The sequence below is a fragment of the Petaurus breviceps genome, unplaced genomic scaffold, assembly GCF_028583685.1.
Source record: "Petaurus breviceps papuanus isolate PSGF00001 unplaced genomic scaffold, PetGlider_PUasm1.0 90808, whole genome shotgun sequence".
In the NCBI taxonomy this organism is placed as follows: Eukaryota; Metazoa; Chordata; class Mammalia; order Diprotodontia; family Petauridae; genus Petaurus; species Petaurus breviceps.
The window spans coordinates 16,667,286-16,688,894 of record NW_027187349.1 but is presented as its reverse complement, the minus strand read 5'-3'; the positions used below and the strand labels follow the sequence as shown (position 1 = coordinate 16,688,894).

Here is a 21,609-nt window from a genome sequence, read left to right as displayed (position 1 = left end):
ATGATTTGAATTTTTCTGGAAAATCCAAATTTTACACGCATATTTAATTCTACTTTTTAAAAATATATGGTATCAAGGGGCAGCTAGGGGGAGCAGTGAATAGAGCACCAGCCCTGGAGTCAGGAGGACCTGAGTTCAAATGTGACCTTAGATACTTGACACACTTACTAGCTGTGTGACCTTGGGCAAGTCAGTTAACCCCAATTGCCTTGTCTTCCCCCCTCCAAAAACAAACCAACAAACAAACAAAAACAAATAAAATATATGGTATCTCTGGAGCTTCAAACCAAATCTTGAGTATTCAAAAGTCAATATAACTGTGACTACACATCCTGAAGCTCCCAAAGTTGACTTTCCTTCTCATAGGGGATTCCGTTTATTTCATCCATTATTCTACCTCATTTCATTTCTACAACTTCTCCCAAATGGTTCCTTTTGTGTTCTCCCTCTTTCCTCTTTTCCTCTCCTCTTCCCATGTATCTTTCCAAGTATCCCATGGGATATTTCTCTGAGCCCTTTGCAATCCACTCTGCTTTCCTTACTGATTCGTCATATTAGTCTACAGCTAAAATGTTGTCTCTAATCCTTTCTTCTCAGTCTTTAACAGCAGGCCAAAATTATTCACTCAGTCTTTTCCTCTGTGTGGGTGTGTGTATATGTGTGTGTTTATGTACATGTGTGTGAGTGTGTGTGTATACTAGTTCGTGCCTGTGGGTACTTGTGAGATCTCTCCTCTCTTATCAGTTCTCTGTCCCATTTTATCCAGGATCAGAGGAGATATAGGAATGATCTTTAGCCAGAATCTCCCTGGGGGTCACTGTCCCAGGCTCCAGAGCTCCTGAAATGAGATGGAAAGGGAGAGACACCCTGGCAGCAGCTTGCCCTTAATGACCAGATGGTCAGCACTCCCAATTAATACAGCATCAGGCATTGCTGTAGTTCTGCCTTGGAAACTGCTTGCCTGTGCTGGCATCTTCTCACACTTGTTTGACAGCCTTGCCAATCCAGGCACCCTCTGGGAAAAAAATAAAAATGGAAATCACTATCTAAAACCTTGGAATTCCAAGCACAGTCACCAATGGTTTTAAATTTTACATGCTTATGACTTAGCTATTTAGTTAGCTACACTCAAAAGGGTCAGATCCCAGTGATGGGGGTCATTTGTTCCTCTGCATTTTGATAGATATTTAATTCAGTTCCAGCTTGTGCTGAGAAACTGGGGCAGATGTTTTTGCCTTCAGCTTTGCTGAGCTGTGCCCGTGGTGGGGAGTGGGCCAAAAACCACTGCAATCCAAGCAGTAGGGAGAAGAAGCAGGGGGAGATAACAGAGACAATTAGTGCAAAATGTTTATGTATGAGTGGGGATGTCAGGCAGGCAAGTTTGTGATCCCATACCATTTCACTTTTGTATAATGTATTTCAAAAGATTATTTCCCTGATGATTATATCATAGGAATTAGAGACTATTGGAGCATCTCACTCTCTTTCTGGGATAATGTAGAACTATACTGTATGCAAATGAAAATATAATATTTCCTGCCTAGGAGTAGCTTGGGTTGTAACAGTAAAACATTAAGTGTCATTTTCTTCATATTCTACCAATTCCCTTCTCCCCAACACCTTGCACCATGATGACACAGTGACATGTTTCCCAATCCTTTCTCTCTAGTCTTTCTATAACCCAACAAATGAATCCTGGAATGGAGAGGGAAGAAAAAAGCAATGAGATCAACTTAAGTCAAGTAAGGGAAACCACAGTTTGGGAAGGAGAAATAGAGGCGTGACTTAGTCACAAGAGGTTTCTGTCAAAACTGGGAACTGACCTGGCAACTGTAATGCTGATTTGTCATTTCAGTATGCCAAGTACTTCTGTGCCCTCTGACAAAGCTGGGCAGCTCAAAGTTCCTATTTTCATGATTGCCCAAACAAAGCATAATTAGGAAGGTAAATATCTATACATAGTATATTCCAAAAAAAAAGAATAAAACACTTTTGGACATATCTTCAATTTTGGGTTATTTAAAAACATTTCTTCCTTCTACTAACTGACAAATAATATTTGAAAGCTGAGTATATAATATAAAGTTAAAGAAAATTCAGATTATAGATGATCAATTTTATTTTTTTTTCTTTTTCTCTTTTTTTGGAGGAGGGAAGGCAGGGAAATTGGGGTTAAGTGACTTGCCCAGGGTCACAGGACTAGTAAGTGTTGAGTGTCTGAGGCTGGATTTGAACTCAGGTCCTCCTGACTCCAGGGCCAGTGCTCTATTCATTGTGCCACCTAGTCACCCCCAATTTTCTTTTTTAATAAAGAAGGAACATTAGCTAGTACCTGGTCCAATCCTCTCATTTTATAGTTGAGGAAGCTGGGGACCAGAGATGTAAAGTGATTTTTGTATTGTTTCTAACAATTCTAAAAGTACAAATTATACCAATTCAGACCAATGGCATAGATGATATTTTGTTTCTGACAATGATACATTGGATAGTTTATGGGAAAGTATGGTTGCCCTCCATGATATTGATACTGAAAAATTAGAGATGTATTCCTCACAGTCTCCCCTCCCCCATATTTTTGTTATCTGTTGTCACTGTAATTTAGTAGAGACTGATTCTTCCTGACTCCATTTGGGATTTTCTGGACAGAGATACTAGAGTGGTTTGCCATTTCCTTCTGCAGCTCATTTGACAGATGAGGAACTAAGACAAACAAGGTTAAGTGACTTGCCCAGGCTCACACAACTACTAAGTGTCTGAGGGTGGATTTGAACTCATGAAGATGAGTCTTCCTGATTCCAAGCCCAGTGCTCTATGACCTAACTGCTCCAATCTCAGTAACAGCTCACTTAAAATATATTCCATAATGGTTAAGTAAATAAGAAAGAAGACCTGAGTTCAAATCCAACCTCAGATACCTACTAGTTATGTAACCCTGGACAAGTCACTTAACATTTGTTTGCCCAAGTTTCCTCATCTGCAAAATGAGGATAATAACAGCCCCCATCTCCTAGGGTTGTTGTGAGGATAAAAGGAGATAACAACTGTAAACAGCTTAGAATAGTTCCTAACACATAATAAAAACCATATAAATGTTAACTATCAAATATTTTATCCCATCCATCAGCTGCCATGAATAATCACCGAATGTATCCCAAGCAGCATGATAAATGCTAGGGACACAAAAGAGAAGTGAGTGTGAAATAATCCCGGTTATCAAAGAACGTCGGTTCCATTGGAGGAATACAATTTCACTGGGGATGGGTGGATACTAGCAGTTTTTCTTGTATATTTATGTATATTTATCCTTCCTTGCTGAAAATCACTACATTCTTTTAGGACAAGTGATAGTAATGAAGAGAATTACATGGAGACCTCTTAGGGAAAGTGCTACAGAACTGTACATTTCAAACACTGAATTGAGATTTTGTCAGTTTATGAAAATATTATAAATGTGCATTTGAAAGGTGCCAGGTTTTTTCATAGCAAAATTTCATATTATGAAGAATTTTTTTTGGTTAGGTAGACCTGTGATTTCACTGGCAAAGGGAATCCCTGGAAAGGAAACTCCCTCTACCAAAGCATATCAGCATGTTCTAGTATTAGAGAATTATCTGGGACATACAAAGACACTAAGAGACTTGAGCCACACAACAGTATGTATCAGAGGCAAGACTTCAATCTGTAGTCACCTCTAAATTATATGGAGATACAATTGTCATTATCACTGAACATTGAGTGGGCTTTCAACATCACTATTAATGCCATACATGGAACAGGGCTTCGAGATGACAGCATCCAGAAGCAAAGGATGAAAATCAAGATAGTTAAGCCTTGCTCATTAATAGAAGTAGATGTATTACTTAGGAAAATATGTGCAACCTACATCTCCATGGATGTCCCATTGGGGCATAATGGAAAGTAATCATGAGACTGTATAGAATTTAGGGCTGAAAGGGACCTTAGACTGTATTACATCCAACCTCACCATTTTATAGATAAGAGAACAGAACCACAAAGAGATGATGTGACTTTTTCAAGATCATATAGAGAGTGCCAAGTAGATCCAGGAGTTGAACTTTGGTTCTTACTTCAAATCAAGTGCTATTCTCCCTTTACTGAAAGAAAAAAATTGGGAGAGAGAGAGACAGAGAGAAAGAGAGAGAGAGAGACAGACAGAGATAGAGAGAGAGAGAGAGAGACAGACAGATACAGAGAGAGAAACAAAGAGAGAGAGACAGAGAGACAGAGACAGAGAGAATGAGAATGGATCACAAGACATGGATTGTAGACCTGGCTTCATTATAAACTTTCAGTATGACCAAGAGCACAATGTCCTTGGGCTTCCTTTTTCTCATCCACAGAATGGGGGAATTGGTCTAGGTGATGTCTCATGTCTCTTCCACCTCTAAAAACAATTTGATATTTGTGATGATTTTTGATTACCTCCAATAACAAAAAAGAATGATAAATCATTTATATAAATCATTATAGGCTGTGTTACATAACAAAAAGCTATAGCTTTTTCTATAGCTAAAGGCTGTAGAAATATGACCCATAGCTGACTCCAAGAAATTTTTTCTGATATTGCAGTAAGAAGAGAACAAAAAGACTGAAAACATGTTTTAAAAGGATGTTTCTATATGCCTTTGTCCTAGAGCTCCAAAATGCACAAATGAGCATTATTTATTTCATTTTGACAACTTCCCTTTGTTAAATGGTTGGAGAAGGGCAGGTATGATCTTCATTGTATAAATGGAGGCAGAGTCATGTGAAGTTTTCTGGCCAACTGCTTACAGTGAATCTCCTGGTGTAATACAGAGCAAGGATATGGATACAGGGATATTCCCACTAGACCACAATACCCTCCTTGTAACTTACTCAGACTTATTTAGCCGAAGGTACTTTGCTAAAGTGGGAATTTTACCAAGGAATTCGAGTAAACTATTGCCTGTCTTAGAAAAGGTAAACATATCAGTGTGGGCCTTAAGGGAGGGCGGGACTTAAGCTTTAAGGAGCTGTCCACGGCAATTCCTTTTGTTTTTCTCCTCAGAAGCCAGCTCCTTCTGAACATGTTGATTTTGGAGGTTGTATTTTTGCATGGCTAGATTGCTTCATACAATCTTCAGCCCTTCCCAACAGATAACATTCCTATGAAATGACAGCATTCCTAAGTCCAGATTGGTAACTGTGGAGTCACAGCTTGGGTACGCACACCTGGAGATGAAGAACGTCTTCAGGCACAGAAAGAAAAAAATAAGACCCATAGTACGATCTATATTCTTTCTGTATTCCCCCTAGAATCTTTAACCTCCCAATGGAATGATCACTCTTGATTGGCCTAGTATACATGATGTTTTTCTGCATTTGATTTGTAGAAATGACTCTGTCACCTAACCTCCAGCACTTAAAAATTAATGAACTTTTCATTCATGAGTCACCGTCTGCTGTGTTCTGTAACACTCAGACACACACACACACACACACACACATACACACACACACACACACACACACACACACAAACTTGATTGAGCAGACAGGACTTGTCCTAAGCCCTGCAGGCCAGTAAACTCAGGCTGTGACAGGCTAGGTGAGAAAGTGAATTCCTGAGATATGTAGCCTCCACACAGAACATCCTGCCTTAAGCTGTAGGGAGATTCAAAGCTAGGGCCAGTGGGTAGAAGTTCATGAGAGAAGAGAGGAAAGGAGAGTCAATTTTTAAGGTGAACAGGACCCTCAACATAAAGGAAGTTCGGGATTCAAGTCAATGTTTTGAATTGGATCCAAAGTGAACAAGTAGTGAGCATAGAAGGCAAGGCATAGATGTGTCTGGCTTTCCTTGTTTGGTAGTCTTAGCAGAAAGGCTGCTGTGTTCTATGCTCAATGAAGACCCCAGGTGGTCTTAGGGTTACCCCCATTTAGATAGCATGGTGACAGTTCAACTTGAAAACCACAAATTTGTGGGTTTCAATAACAAGGTCCAACCAAGAAATGAGAAATGTTTGTCTGTTAGATCAATAGCAGATGGAAAAAAGTCTTTTCAGATAACTTAGGAATTCATAAACAATTTTGAATTAAGGAAGAGGTCCATGTATTTGATGAACAATAAGCTAATTTCCTCCAATGGAAAAAAAAAATCAAGTTGTTTCCTTTATGAGCCCCAGTTGGAGAAGTTTAGTCAGTGTTCAGTGCTGACAATGGTAGTGGTTAACTCTAAGGGTACTGTGGAGTATGTTAGCTCAGTTGAACAAAGGAACTTCAAGGTCTAAATTCAGTCATCATTGTGTGAGTCCAAGAAGGTTGTTAGCCCTCATTGTGTAGTTTTCTCATCTGTGAAGTGGAGGTGATTATATTGTGTTACTTCATGGAATTGTTCTCCTATGATTGGCTTGTGGAATAACTAGTGTTAATGGCAGTAAAACTTTATGCAAATGTGGAAGTGCTTAATGTGTGTTAATAGCAATATGATCTCACTGGACATCGAAGAACAGTAAAAAGTCTACTGTTTCACCACTTGAAAGATTTTCTCTGGTGTGGGAACAGCTCACAACGAATTGTACACACATACTGTGCTTCACTCCAACGCTGAATTTCCCAAGAACTAAGTTCATTTGCCAGTAACAAAGGATATAATCCATTCTGCACACCTCCTTGAATACTTAGCAAGTAAATTTTGATTTAGGCTTTGGAAGAAAGAATTAACTAGATGAGTCGATGCTTTACATCACAATGAAACAATACATGAAAAACCTATTGTCTGTTAGGTACGAATAAACATGGATCTATTCATCTCCAATGTATCTATCTCTCTTGTATTCAAGTTTCTTTGGCAATATATATAAGCACAACTAATGTAATAATCATCATAGTTGGCAGGAGAACTTAAAAAACTCCAAATTTCTATTCTTTCCTTTGCTTAATTCTTCACCTCCTTTCTCTTTTCTTTCCCTCATATTCTTTTCCATTTCTCTTTCTTGTTGATGCCCTTTCATTATCTTTTGTGTACTTCTTCCCCTCTTTCCTCCTAGTTCTTCATTTTTCTTCACCTTTTTATCCCAGTTGATCTAACAGACAAACATGAACCCCAAACTGAAGCAAGACTGGGAGCAAGTATGAAGAGGAGGATTTCATTACTGTGTCAGTGTGTGTGTGTGTGTGTGTGTGTGTGTGTGTGTGTGTGCATGCATGTATAAGGATACAGGTAGGATTTGGAAACTATTGGTCTTCAACTAAGAAATCCCATCCCTATGTGCCTATCCACTTAAACCTGGAGACAGGGAGCTGCCACAGCTAAAAAAGGAGCACAAAAAGGGGACACATATCAGGACCTAGCCTGTTAAACAGCTGTCTGGGCTGAAGTAAAAAATGCTGAGCAAAGAAAGCAAAGGTGAATTGGTTGGTTCTTGGCAGCTCCTTTAGGGGCAGGGGTGAGCTCTGATCAGGGTGCTTCAGGTGTGAGGGATCTAACTTGGCATTCCCTACCTTTGGGGAAAGAGAGGGCTTTCAGAGAAGAGGAGAGGGAACAGGTGGCCAAGCTGTTTCCGCATGAAGGGTTGGTAAATATTTGTAGGCAAACAGCCCTGGCACCAGCGTGCAAGCCCAAGCAAGGGCTTCATTAAACACAGTTTCTGCTTCAAATCATTAATTTGTTTTAATTAGGTGTCCATCAGTCCGAGTGGATGGCAAAAGAGGCTCTAAGATGAATGGAATGCGGGGTCTTGGCTCAGATGGCTAGATTGGCTTGGGAGGTAGGAGGTGAAGAGAGAAAGGGAGAAGTTCTTAGGAATGTTTTGAATAGCCCAAATGAAATGTCAGTCAGTGTCTTCCCAGGTACTCATCAAGATATGTTTTTTGTTCATCCAGTTATAATAGCATTAAGGGTCTTGCTGTGGGATGCTTGCCAGGGATTAATGGCCAACTGGGGTTAATAGACTTCAGCTGTGTGCTTTGGGCCATCAGCTCCTCCCAGCCAGTCTTTAATCCCTAGGAAATACTCATCACAATCATTATTGCTTAATGAGTCTGGTTCTATTGTGTGTTTTATCAATACCTGTTTCCTTAACTGAATTAAAAAAAAAAAAAACCACCCAACCCTAATGTGTAGGTGGGGACTAAGAAAATAGAACTTAACCCTTTTTCCAGTTCCCATTTTGTGTGATGGCACAAAAGAAAATGTCCATCTCTCTGAGGGAGTTTCAAGGGTACCTATTGCTAGAAGAGTCATCATGGTATAGCAGAAGGAGTGCTAGATTTGGGGTCAGAGAATGCCTTGATTTGAATCCTACATGAAATAATGCATGAAAAGTGCCTTGCAGAACTTAGGGATAGATAAAGTATTTGATGACTGTGGAAGTCTTGGTCAAATAGCAACAGAAAGAATTCAGAAGAAATGAAAGGACCATAGATTTGGAGCTGGTAGGGATTTTGGAAGCCAACTACTCCACCTCCCTCTTTGTAAGCTAAAGAAAGTGAGGCCCAAAGTGGTTGTCAATTGCCCAAGGTCACACTGATAGTACATTTCAGACACAGGATTTGCACCTGGTGGGGCTTCTGAATCTAAAGCCTATCAGGGTGCCTCAGACGCTTCAGAAGGCTCCATTGAAAGCCATTCAGAGCTTTAAAGACTCTGGCTTATGAGACCACAGCTTTTCCTACCCTCTATTAATCTTTACAGAATTTATCACATTTAAACGACCCCTGTCCTCCTTAAGAGCACAGCACTCACTCTTCTTCAAGCCAAAGTGCTCAGATATGTTTTAGCTCAAAACCACTTCTGCTAACCCCGATCCTGTGCCCCTCAAAAGAAGGGATGTGCAGAGCAATCACTCAGTTATTTACATTTTCTCAGTTACAGCTAATAATGAGAGATAGAGTCCAAATCACTTCACATGCATTATCTCATTTGACTGAGCCTGAAGGCAAATTTCCACTTTTACAGATAAGGAAACTGGTGGTAAGAGAGGGTATTAGTGAGAGGTGAGTAGCCAAAGGCCACACAACCAATAAGCATTTGAGTCATATTTGAACTCAGGTCTTCCTGATTCTGAGTCCCAAATTCTATCCAGGATATCATATTATTGCTCTGTCCATATTAACTACAATTTTATTCAGCCTTTTTTTTTTGCTACCTCTTTCAGCCCACAGATTGAGGGAAAACAAACACATACAGATAGCTAAATTCCTTCACAGAGACAAATTTCTTTTAAAACCTGGAGGGAGATTTTGTGGATACTAACTGCTTTATATCATCCAATTTTTGCAAAAAATCTTCCTAGGTGAGAAACCTATTTGTGCTTGGAATTCTTTCCTACCACCTGAGGGATTTGTTTTCTCTCTCTCTAACAATTTCAGTTTTTCTTTCCTTTCTTCCAATCAAGGTAATTATCTTGGAATAGGTAATTATCTCTTATTTTGGAAAACAAGCAAACAAATAAAATTTTTACTTGATTCTGTTATGACCACATTTCTTCTTTGCACAGTCCTTTGAGTAAATGTTCTATATTTGGTGCTCTCATTTCCTAGCCATCTAATACTTAATGCCATGCTGGTTAGTTTCAGGCCTGACAATTCTGTTGAGATTGTGTTTTTCAAGGTCATGAATGCCTGCATTCTAGCTAAATCCAAAGGTCTTTTCTCAGCCCCAATACTCCTAGATGTCTTGGCTACATCTGATACTACTGATCACTTCTTCCTGTAAAGCCTATCCTCTTCTAATTTTCTTTATGCTGCATTTGACTGCTCCTTCTCTGAATTTTCTAATCGTTCCTTCTCTATTTCTTGCTCTCTGACTTCCCACTTTCATCTCCTATGGGTGTACCTTTGTTTCTGTTTTCCCTTTGTCAAAACTACCTTGGAAAAACGTACTCACCTGAAGTATTAGTTGTCATCTTCGTATCAGTGAATGCTAAGTTGTTTTTTTTTTTTTTTGTCTCCAGTAATAACTTCTCATCCACTTCCAGTAATTACTTTTGTTTGGAGGTCATTTCTTGTTGATTTATATGTATTTAAACCTTGATGCATCTAAATTCAAACTCATCATCTTCCTCTTCAGAGCAGTTTATTGTTGAGTCTTTTAATTTTTGTCTAACTCTTCATGACCCCATTTGGGTTTTTCTTGGCAAAGACACTGGAGTGGTTTGTCATTTCCTTCTCCAGCTGATTTTACAGATGAGGGATTGAGGTAAACAGGGTTAAATGACTTGCCCAGGGTCATTTAGCCCTGGGCTGGAGTCTTCCTGATTTCAAGTCCAGTGCTCCATCTACCCCTTGCAGCCTAGGTGACCCTCAGACCAGTTACTCTTCCCAAAGATTTCCTTTCTGTCAAAAGCATCATTACTTCACCTTTCTCATAGGCTGGAAATGTTGGAGTTACGTTTGACCTCTCCTGTTCACTTTCCCTCTATATGTAATAAATCATGGAATCATAACTTTAGAGTTACAAAGGATCTTAAAATCATTTCATATAACTTTATTTTGTAAATTGAGAAAACAGACCCAGGATGGTTTAATGACTTGTCCTGGATCAGAGATTATTGAGTTATAGAGACATATATTGAGTTATAGAGTCAGGGTGTGAACCCCTGTCTTCTAATTACAAAGTCGGTGGCTGTTCCACAATATCATGCTCAAATTTTTTCCATTCTTTCTGGGTAATGCCTGTACGATTCATCACGCCTCGCCATTTCTGCTGAGATAATAACAATTTAAATTTGCAGACGGGTTTTGACTTTTAAGAGTGCTTTTTTTACCCATAATCTCATTTTCTCCTCTATAATAAGCCCATGGTTGAAAGGGCAGAGGAATATTTTAAAATTGGGGACTACTTAATGCTTTTTTGGGGTATTCCTTACAGTTCCTAGTACATTGCTGGGCAAACCATAGAGACTCAATAAATACTTATTTAGTTGAACCATTATTTAATGAATGTATGTTGACTCAATCTGCAATTGACCTATGAGAAAAGAGCAGAAAAGATATATTATAAGACTATCTAAAGATCATGTAATAAGTTGGTGGTAGATTCAAGATTAGAACCTAAATCTATTGATTTCTAGTTTAATGTTCTTTTCACCCTAGACCCTCATCATCTCATGCCTGGATTCATTCATTTATTCAGTAAACAATTATTTAACACTTCCTACTCCACTGAAAGGGAAATTAAAATGACTTGTCTAATGTTACACTTGGTTGAGGCATAATTAGGCCAAGCATGTGAATGTCCCTACTATGGCATTTTGATATTTTGATAACAATAATACTAATAACTAGCATTTATAGAGTACCTTAAGGTTTGCAAAAAATTTACATATATTATATTATTCGATCCTCAAAAGAACCCTGTAAGGTAGGTGTTATCATAATCTTCACTTTATAGCTGAAGAAACTGAGACTGAGATAGGTCAACTGACTTGCTCAGAGTTCGGTAGCCAGGAAATATCTAAGGCAGGATTAGAACCCATGTTTTCTGGTTCCAAGTCTGACACTCTAACCACTACACTCCATGGTGGTAATAACTTTAGACCTGCCAAATGTTACACTTTCAGAAATCATTTTCTAATCCATAACTGGCAGACAGATATATGGATAAAACATGCCCTTCCAAAAAGGAGGTGAACTTCCTGGGTTGCCACAACTGCTTCCCACTGACTTGAACCCTCCCTCCTTCTGGGGCAGGGGTGGGTTGGGGATGGATTTTGTAATAAATAAATGTGACCGACTGCCTAACATTCTTTGTCTCAGACACCTCTCTGATATGAAGCAGGGATCTACACACGATGGGTTTGCTATCCCATTACAAAGCTCTTGAGCTATACATTTCTGAGCTGGAATGATATCCTCTGGGATCCCAGCATTCTACATCCTGCCAGACTGCACTCCTAAGCCCAGGAGATTTTTTTTCAGGACATTGAAAGCTGCCAGTTTTAGCCACGTGCTCTGCCAGGACCCTGCTTAGAGAGCCAAAGGAATCTATAATAAGGTGTTACCCACTATCAATCTACTGAAATCCCATCCCTCCTCGGAACCTTTCCCAGAGAGAAGTGTGGTGGGGATTTCCCAGCTGACCCACCTTGTCTAGAACACTACTCTCATGACTCATTCTTTACTCTCCAGGATGGGGGTGGGAGCCAGGCATAGAAATATTCCACCATTGTTAGTCTACATAATATAAACATGTTATTGAAATTTTGCATTTGCTTGATCTATGTGCTTTTGCATGCATATCCATGAATATGTTTATTCTTACTTTAGCTCATAAATTGTAAGAGGCAGAGCTAGAATTTGGGTAAAGAAAGGTAAGCAGCTACCTAAGAAACAAAACACAGGAGTGGGGGAGACCCACAAGGTAGAACATCTTTCCATATCACTTTTTATAAATTCATTTATTTTTAATATTTGAAAATTCCACTCTTCATAGACATAGGCACTTATTTTTGGATAAATCAAATGTCAGCACAATGTTGAAAGTTCAAAGATTTCATGCATAGAGAGAACAAGTTTTAGATTTCATCTGTGTCACAAATATACCTCTTTTTGGCTCTGATAAGAGGGCAAAATCCATGTCAGTTTTATTTGCTTTCTGTAACTCTCATCTCCTCTGGGTAAAATTAAAATCCTATTATGGCGAAGTATTAAGTAGGGTGTTCCTTCTTCTCCATTCACCCAACACATCTTTCTGCCCCTGCCATCAGAGTTATAATAGGAACAGAAACTTACAGTGCATAGGTCAAAGATGGCGCATTGCCAATTTTCACTGGCATCTATAGGATGATGGCTGTTGCCTTCGCTCCCCCTGCCTGTTGTGGAGACCTGGTGTCGGCCTCCTACCATAAGAGCGGGCTGGCTGTGAGCTCTCTCAGCTACCTCCCCCATGCCCTGTGGCATGCCAGAAGGAAAGGGGTCAGAAGCTTGGCACTTCCCTCTGGAAAGGTTGCCAACCCCTGGTGATAATTTTCTTAGGGAGCTGTTGGACAGTGATGTTCCTTGGAACTTATAGAGTATAAACTCATTCAGGCTGTCCAGAAAAATGAGTCAAAGTATTAGTGGAGAAGATCAGTTCCTAAGAGGTTTTACATGGAAAAAATGCAAAGATCAGAGATAGATGCTTATCATCTCAGAATTTGTTGTCAGAGAAGAAAAAAAGACTAAAAATAGAAATCTCTCCTCCTCTTCCTCCTATCACTACTACTACTACTACTACTACTACTACTACTGCTGCTGCTGCTGCTGCTGCTGCTACTATGACTATAACACACACTGATATACTTTTAGACAAGTGGAAGTTTTGTAATTTCGTGGTCACAATTCAATTTTGTGCTTGGTACATAGTTATCAAACATAAGCTGTGTAGAAGCCTTAGTAGAAAACCAGACCTTTGTAAGTTGTAAGATGGTAGTAAATCTATATTGTACAAAGTAGGAGAGGAAGTAACAGGGGCTGGAAGACATGGCCTCGTTTTCTGGCATCATGAAAGCAGTTCAAATTGAGTGGCATGGATATGACTTGCAAATAGATAGAATTACAAGTTTCTTCTTAACTGGTGATGTTTGAGTACCTGACCTGGTCACATGGCTGGAACTGTCTTCATTCATAATCTCAATCTTTCCCAAAGTTAAAAAAAAAAAAAGCAAACATGGATCTCTAGGGGAAAGGCATATTTTCTTGTTCCCACATTTGTATCACAACCAAAAAGCTAAGAGAAAGCTGAATAGAGGGGGAACCTGGGGGATGATATGACAAATGGGGGAAGGGTGTTGTTGGATTGTGGGTATTTTTTGTTTTTGTTTTTAAAGTAACCCAGGATTCTTCTGGAAAGAGTGATCCTTTTGATTATGGTGGCTGTAACAACTGAGCTCTAGTTACACCGCTGGTAAACCAAATCGCTCACTGGGGACTCGAGTGGATTAGACATCCACTTGGAAATGATATACACTACGGAAAGCTGAACCTGATCTCCACCTTTCTCTGTAATGCCTCTCCATGAAAACAGGAAAGAACCGCAGAGGGGTGAAACTGGAGAACGAGATGGTCTGCAAGGGGACCCATTGAACTACCTGTTGGGATTCTGAAACCTTTGGTGCTACCTGGAAGTTATGTAGGTATGTAGGTCAGGAATGCAGGAGAGGCACGCAAGGCTGATGACCCCTGACAGAAGGAGCTCAAAGAGGGATTCATTGGAGACTTTCTGTTGGGATCTTTTCCATCAGTTCTTTCATCCCCCCAAATAAATATTCTTCCCAAGAAGATTTCCCTTCCACTCTGTTTTCTTTCCCCCTTACACTCTGTTTTCAGAAAAGTTTGGGGCAAACAGAAGGTGCTTAATAAATAATCGTTGCCTTGCATTATAATGGAGAAGTCTGTCATACCCCAAAAGTATGTTGTTCAGAGGCACAAGTCCCCTATCCTTGATGGAGCCACTGATGACCACTTGGGTGAATTGCCTAATCCACATGCTTTGCACAAGTAGACACGTGTTAAATATTTGTCAATTTGCCATTCAGTTTTCTTGGATTAGTATAGTGCAGCAATTTGTCGTCTATAACTGAAAGAGGGTTTTGATTGGTTATAGATGGAAAAATTAAGTGCTTCTTTCAACCTTTCAGGGTCAGGTAGTTCAGAGAGTTCTGAAATGCTTAGGATGACACCACCACTTTGCTGTTTCCCTTCTGCTCATAGATTTAGAGGTCTCCCATTTTACAGATGAGGGAATAGACTTGTTTCAGGTCATAAACGTTTTAAATGGAAGAGGTAGGACCAAAATCCAGATCTTTTGACTTCAAATTCAACTAGTTTTCTAATAAACCAGTGTTACCCCTCATTTAATAGCATTTCTTTGTCTCCACCCCAATCCCTTTACCCTACTTACAAGTTATACCAGGGTCAGGAATTTCCCTCCTATCCTTTACAGTCATGACATTTCACTCATTCCTACATAAATTCATTCTGGAAACCTTTATTAAGTATCTAACACATCTAGAGTACAGTGCTAAGTACTTCTAAGATAAAATGTTCACCTTTTCAGGGGATCCCTGCCCTCATGGAGTTTATAGTTTCTTAGGGTGATAAGACACAATGATAACTATAATACACAATCGCATACACAAAGAGCTTTTGTGAGGTTGGAGGTGGGCTGGCATATACCTGGCTAGCAAACTAAGTGAAAATAGATTCTTTCACTGCTTGTGAAAACCTACTGAGGGCTTCCCTTAGTGGTTTAATAGCAGCCTATCCCTGGAGCTGTGGGTTGCTAAATGAAACCAAGCATTTATAAGGTGCTTGGAAGTCTACAGAGACAAATTCTTGTTCTATAGAAGGGGCAATTTTCACTACCTACTAGTTGCTGGGAAAGTAGTGTCAGAAGTACTGTCTTGATGCTGGCTCCAGTCTGTCCAGCTTATCTCCAGAGGTTAGAAAAAAAAGTCATTTGCCAGTTCATAAAGGCTGAGTTCTCAGTGGTATCAATGCAGGCCCTTCATTTTCCTCCTGGCTCTGGCCTCCAATCTGCATGGCTGTTGGCAGAGACAATGCCAGAGGAGCAGATGCAGCTCTACAGACCACTGAGGGATGAAAGGGAATGAAGAAAAGTCTGTTTATTCCAGCCAGCTCAAAGAGGGAGGAAGAAGGATCCAAATCCCATACAATTAAATTCCCCAATTAAACAGAGGACACATACCAACTCCCTATATCAACCAAGTGAGTTCTGGATTTTAGCTCTTCCTCATTGTTGGTTTATGACTTATGGAGTGGAGGGTCTTTGGGTAGATTCCAGGAGTTAGGGTTTTATGAGTCATGGGGTACAACTGTAAGGCCAAGTATAAATATTAAAAAATAAAAATGTAAGGTGAAAATAAAAATACAAATACCTCAACTCCTCTCCCAACACCTAAAGGTATTTTTTTTTTCTGAGTCAAAGAAAGTACTTATGTTAAAAATCACTGATGGAGTTTTTGCAATTCAGGGTGTTGCTCAATGGAAATACACTATGTTTCAGACATATTAATTGGTCTAGAGGTATTTGTTCATGTTAGCAGTCATTGAAGGTTTTAATGCACATTAAAAAAAAAGCCTAAAAACAATCCAAACAATCTAGAGAACATACATCAATTGCCTAACCTGTCTTTTCATCTTTTGCATAGGGCCTGGCCTAGAGCAAGTGCTTAGGAAAGGTTGACTTGACCCCTCTGGAAAATGAGGGGGTTTGACCAGATGACCTCCGAGGCAATTTTCTAAGAAGTTTCAGAGAAGGTGCCAACGTGTATCGGTAGAGAGTGTTTCCTCACCTGGGAATTCCCTAAATCAGTGAGATAACAGATCCGATAGTCCTTAACCTTCCCCTGTAATATGAATAAGGTTTTTTCAGTGCTGTTTCCACTTCCTCAGGTGGCACATCTGAGGATGTTAGCATCCAAACAATCTCTATTGTATCAGATGGTTAAAAAAAAAGTTTGCTATACAAATCTCTATGTATCTTTTCCATTTTTTGTCTGTTTATTTTTCTTCCTGTTTCATTCTTAGATGCCCTCAGTTTGACTGATTTGTTGAACCCTTTGCTAAGATTTCTTTAAACTTGTTTTTTTTCCCCTTCAATTGATCTAAATTGGTTAAAGATTTTTAGGAAGTGGTTCATTGCATGCTATGTATATATTATATGGACAGCTGGTCTATGTATGATTCCACATCCAATTTCCCATCTGTTGAAATACAGTTTCATTTTTTCAGTTGATACATTTTGTTGCTCACCACATCATGATGGATAAGTGCCAGACTTGGAGACTAGAAAATCTGAGTTCAAATTCTGTTTCAGATGCTTCCTAGTGGTTTGACTGTGGGCAAGTTACTGAACCAATCTCAGCTTTAGTCTCCTCCACAGTAAATTGGGGATAGTAATTCTATCTATCTCACAGGGTTGTTGTGAAGATCAAGTGAGATAATATATATAAGTGTAAAGGTGTAAAAGTGTAAAGTATAAGGTGTAAAACACACCTTAAAGCACTATATAAATACTATATATAAAAATATATAAAACGCCATATATTATATATCATACATAATACTATACTATATATAAAATATACTAGTTATTATTAATTATTCTTTTCTAGATAAGAATATTAATAATATATAAGTATGAGGCTTCTGTGTAGTATCTGAGCCCTTGACCTTTCTCATTTTTCTTATCCCTGAACTATATTTCCCAGATTTATTTTTTTTTTACCATTCTCCCCATGCCCAACTCAAATGACTAAGTATCAAAATATATATTGTTCTAATTTGGAGGGTTTTACTGAATTCTTCATAAAATGTCTACCTCTTCATCCTTTACAACCAACACTGGCACATAAGCTGCAATAATTTTCAGGATGGTGATTTTGCATATCTCTCTATATGCAAATATATGCACATATTCACAAATTATAATAAGCACTGCAGTATGAGATGAGCGAATGTCCCATGATTGATAGGCAGTGGGGAACCACTGAATATTTTTGGGTAGAGGAGCGACATGAACAAGTCTATTTATGAAGATTAGCCTAGAAGTGGGATGAAGGATGAAACAGAAGCAAGCAGGAATGGAGATTTATTGCAGAGCCCAGCACTGATGTAGTCAATCATTCTCTTCCACTCTCTCATTAATGCATTTACTCATTCAGTAGTTACTGAGAAATATTTACTGTGAGCAAGGCACTGTGCTAGATTCTAGGAGAGCTCTAATGAATGAGTATGCTAATGAACAAAAAGGGTCTCTATTCTTATGGAGTTTTTAGTCAATCTAGAAATGTCTTAGAGATACTAGTTTTCAGCTCAGCTGTGGGGCACGCTTCCTGTTACATTCTAAGGATGCATCCTAACTGGTAGATTCAGGACTGGAAGGAGCCTCAGATGAATAGCCTTGCTTATGTCAGTAATGGGGGAAAGTACTTAGGATAACCAACTATATATGCTCAGTTATTGTTGGAACAAATAAAATCTCATCTTGGTAGGACGTGAACCAGATTTGGAGGAACCAGGTATTCTCTGGCTGGGGCCTTGGAGAATTTAAAGTCATCCTTATGCTAAGGCAGCTTGCTCTTTGGAAAAATATGAATAATAATGGTGAATTGGTTCTTTGGGGCTAGTCATGAAGAATTAATGGAGGATAACCAGAGGACAATTACAGTGATGAAGTCTAGAGATACAAAGATATTTAAATTTCCCAGACTTCCTTGTCTGTCTGAGAAAGTACTTCTATGAGAGGATCACTAATGTGAAAGAACCTGCTAAGGTCCCAGCAAGGGCGTTTTAAATTCTGAGAATTGAGCATGAGTTTAAACTTGAGGGTTGAACCTGAGTTTAAAAGGTATAGTAGAAACCGGCAGGCAGTTGTTGGGGCAGCTCTTTAGTCATGGACTTCTCTACCGATCACAAACTCCAAAGAACTATGCTTTGCTAATGCTTTCCCAGTTCCTGACCTCTAGACTTCCCAGACACTACCTCAAACTTTTAGAATGAGGATTATGACTCTCCCTTCTTCCTTGGCTATCTGGCAATGACTAATGAAGCCAGCCAGACCACTTTCTTGCATTTCCTTAATTTTTTATGACTTAGCATTTAACCCCTTATGACTCAAGACCACTGATTCAGATACAACACATTGACTTGAGTTATGTTAGAGCATGGGTCAATCTTTCTCTTTAAAATACCGGAAAGGAGGGCAAGATTTATAATGGAAGGATTTCCTACCCCATGTTAAACACTCGCACATGAACATACCACTTCCTTGCATGTTTTAAAGATAAGATGGTACAACTACAAAGCACTATTATGACGGTAAGCTAAGCTCACATTGAAATGTAAAGAATCGGGTATTCTAATCCTGACTAGAACTGGGGGAAGCTAGGTGGTGTAGTGAATAGAATGTCAGGCCTGGAGACAGGAAGACCTGAGTTAAAATGTGACCTCGGAACTTACTGTATAACCCTGGGTAAGTCACTTAATCCTGTTTGCCTCAGTTTTTTCACCTGTAAAATGAGTTGGAAAAAAAATGGCAAACCACTCCAGTATCTTTGCCAAGAAAACCCCAAATGGGGTCAGGAAGAGTTGGACTCAACTGAAATGACTGAATGACAACAATAACAAAATCTTGATATGGCCAGTGACTTATTGTGCAACAGCTGGCCAATTACTGTCCTATCTGTGTCAATTTCTAAGGTTATAAAATGTGCTCCATAGGAAAAAGCCCCCTACCTACTTCCCAGGGCTGTTGTGTGGTGGCATGAGATGATGTCTGTTCAGTGCTTTGAGCTCCCTGGAGATAGGTGCCATATAAACAAAAGGGGTTATTATCATAGCAATAAAACAGGCTGGAGATTTCCTCATTGTTTGCAATGGGCGCCCAGAAATGACAGCCCCAAACATCAGGGTAAACCTCATCTCCTGTGAAAAATGCCCCCAGGAAAATCTTAAGGTCTTGAGCAAAAATTTCCCACACTTGCCTGTTGTTGAACTGACCTACATTGGACTGCTTACCTGGGCTGAGAGTTAACAAGGGAGCCAAGGAACATCAGTTAAAATGTTTTACACAAACCTTTCATGGTGCAAAGCCATTGTGCTCTTTTGTAACCATGGAGTACCAGTTTAACCTCAGGTGAGACGGGACTTTCAATTCATGTCAATTCAACAAATAAAATTCACCTTGTTGCAGTTTTCCAACACTCATTCCCACCATATCTCCTCCCCTTTTCTTCTTTATCCCTCCTGTTCTTTCTCCCCTAATCAGTTCCTTTCCCCAGTTAGCTACTAGTTTAGGCAAGCAGGAGGCAGAATAGTGAAGGGGAAACAACATTGATTTAAGAGGGAGGACATTTGGGCTGGAGTCTTGCTCTTCTGCCAACCAGCTTTATGACCTTAGGCAAATCTCTTTCTTTCTCTTGGACTCAGTTTCCTCATTGTAAAATTAGAGGGTTGATGATCTCTAAAGTATCTTCCAGTTTTTAAGGGTTTATGCTCTGGTCATATGATATGTATCTTCAGTTGTCTACTGTAGAATGTCTTGTCTTAGAAAACAAAGAGTGGTTTGTCTTTATAGTGACAAACCCAGAGAACATTGCACTCACTAGAAGATTCCTTGGGGCAGGAGTCCCCAACAGCTCAATCGTGATCTATGGGAAGGATGTCAGAGTTTCACTCTGTTGATCTCCATGACTCCTGCTGCTTCCATGCCTTTTCTGCCTCATTTCTGATTAAACCTTAATCAGTGAGTGGATGTTTCCTCACTCAAACTGAGATCTGTAAAAATCCTTAGCTTGAAAAGGTGACAGTTCCCCATTGTATCCCCGGCTGTCTCCAGTTGTCCTGATCCATATCTGGCCACTGGACTCATATGGCTCTAGAGGAGAAAGCAAGGTTGGTGACTTTACATAACCCTCTGTCACTTAAATCCAATTCACTTGCGTGTCATGGCATCACCTCCCTGATGTCACAGTCCTCTTTGAGAATGAAGGACAAACTGCCACCACTCTCACCTGTTATTCCCATCAGAAGTTTGCAATATCAGCACCCCTACCCTCTTAATCTTTTTATCTGTACCCAAATCCTTCCAAACTCTCCTCTCTCCTCTCTCTCTCTCTCTCTCTCTCTCTCTCTCTCTCTCTATTTCTCTCCCTCCCCCTCTCCCTCCCTCCCTCCTGAGAGAGGATCAAGAATAGAAGCTTTTAATCCAGATAAAGTCTGAGGACCCCAAAGCTCTCTCTGATAGCAGGGGTATGTAGGGAAAATCTCTTCTACTTTCTGGGTACTTTTATGCCCCCGGGTGCTAAGAGCACCACCTGGGAAGAGTATTGGCAGCAAGTGAACTCAAATGAGTCAGGATACCTGGTTCTTCTCCCTAGCTTAGTCCCTGGTACAATTGCCTCCATTTATAGCTGTGGGGTTACACCTTTGTTCTCTCATCACTGTGATTGGGAGCTGCCATGCACACTGCTTAGCTAAAATGTCATTATCAACACAAACCTCTGTGGAATGCTGAAGGGCTCTGTGGGTCCAAGAAGCAAAAGTCACCTCTGTGAGTCACGAGCAGAGTGAGGAGTAGAACCCAGGCACGTACATGCCTTCCTGCTCTCACTCCTTCACTATACCTTGGAGGCTTAGAATAGACAGATTATATAGTTAAGCTCCTCCAAGAAATGCATCTTACTTCCCATCACAGTACATCATATCAACATGTGCTGGTTCACCAGGGTTGGGAAACACTGATCATATCTAACCCCCTCATTTTTCAGAGAGATTAAGCTGCTTGCCCAAGGACATATAGCTAGGATCCATGACAGGATCAAGACTGGGAAGGGTCCTTGGAGATCATTTGGTATGGCCTCCTTTATTCTACAGATGAGGAAACTGAGGACTTGAGAAGCTAAATGACTTGGCAGGAATCACCCAGGTAATAAGTAGCAGATTTGAAATTCAAAACCATGTCCCTTAACTTCAAATTCAGTTAGGTTTTCACTATATGACCCATTAGGGTCAGGGCCAAAACTAGAATCCAGCTCTTCTGACTCTTATTCAAATTTTCTTTTTATCAAACCAACTAATCTTTGACTTTAAGGTTTCCTGTTGCCCAGAGTTAGAGGTACTTCC

The 21,609-nt window shown here is 39.8% G+C and overlaps 1 long non-coding RNA gene across 1 annotated transcript in view; it reads left to right on the top strand.

Moving 5' to 3' along the window:
- LOC138147946 (uncharacterized) overlaps positions 1–16,421 on the top strand; it is an 82,669-nt gene extending 66,248 nt beyond the window's left edge. The window contains exons 3-4 of the long non-coding RNA XR_011164940.1: positions 13,988–14,096; positions 16,134–16,421. This is a non-coding gene — a long non-coding RNA (uncharacterized lncRNA). The remainder of the gene's footprint in view (positions 1–13,987; positions 14,097–16,133) is intronic.
- The last annotated feature ends 5,188 nt before the right edge of the window (positions 16,422–21,609 follow it).